Source organism: Phalacrocorax carbo, chromosome 3, assembly GCF_963921805.1.
Source record: "Phalacrocorax carbo chromosome 3, bPhaCar2.1, whole genome shotgun sequence".
NCBI classification, from domain to species: domain Eukaryota; kingdom Metazoa; phylum Chordata; class Aves; order Suliformes; family Phalacrocoracidae; genus Phalacrocorax; species Phalacrocorax carbo.
The window spans coordinates 25039968-25040981 of record NC_087515.1 but is presented as its reverse complement, the minus strand read 5'-3'; positions in this window follow the sequence as shown (position 1 = coordinate 25040981).

The window sequence follows — 1014 nt, the reverse complement described above, 5'->3', positions numbered from 1 at the left end:
AAACTACGTGCTCTCAGTTTTACAGGAGGTAGGCTGGGCAGGAATGCTACTGCCAGCGGATAAGGTGGAAACCAAAAACCTGTCCCGATTAGTCCCACGCAAAGTAAACAGAAGCAACTCAAGACCTGTGCCTCTGAGCTGATGAGGGATTTCAAAGCTGTCTCAGGCTGTTGCTCATCCCTCTTTCCCCCAGTCTTTGCTAAGGAAGTGAAAAATAGTCTTTCATCATCCTGGTATTTACATGTGATTCTCTATTATATAGAGAATGTGTGCTGTGGTGCTGTAGTCTTTTTCTTCCTTATAAGTCCCTTATTACACTAGATGCCCAGCTCAGGCTTGTGGAGTCTACCAGGGCAGCAGTGCAGCACTGTGTGTTTGCTCTGAGGGCTTTGGTGCAAGGAAAGGAGCTGCTTCTGTCCTTCATTAATAGGGTATTAATAGAGTAGTAAGCATATCAAAAGTAGCCCCTCAGGATATTTTTTCCTTTGAAGGAAGCTTTGGGGAACAGAATTTACTACTTTCAGCTGATTTCCAGTGCAAATCAAGGCCCTGCATTGACCAAACACAGCCTTAAACCAGGGAGCAACCCTTCACTGTAATAAGCAAAACAGAAGAGCAGCCCTGGCTGCACATGTGGAGGCTGCACACCAGCTCTCCTTGGTCCAGACAGGTGAAGGCAGGAGGAGGTCACATGCAGTTACCACTCTTACCTCTGCCCCAGGGCCTGTATTGGTGCTTCAAACAGTTCCTAATTTGAAGGGTATATTCAGAGCTAGCTTGATCACACTTTTCAGGGGAAAAAAACCCCTTTGGATGCAAGAACCAGTGGTGTTCAGTCAATTTTTGTTCAGTATCTTGCACCAATGGCCCAGGAGGGCCAATATCGCTGCTGCCTCAGGTGAGGCAGGTCAGCACAGGGCACAGCAAATGAATGAAGTTAAACTGGAGGGGAAAGGGGAGTAGCAGAGACCAAATGCTGCATGGTTGAAGCAAACAGAGAGCTACTTCATCCCT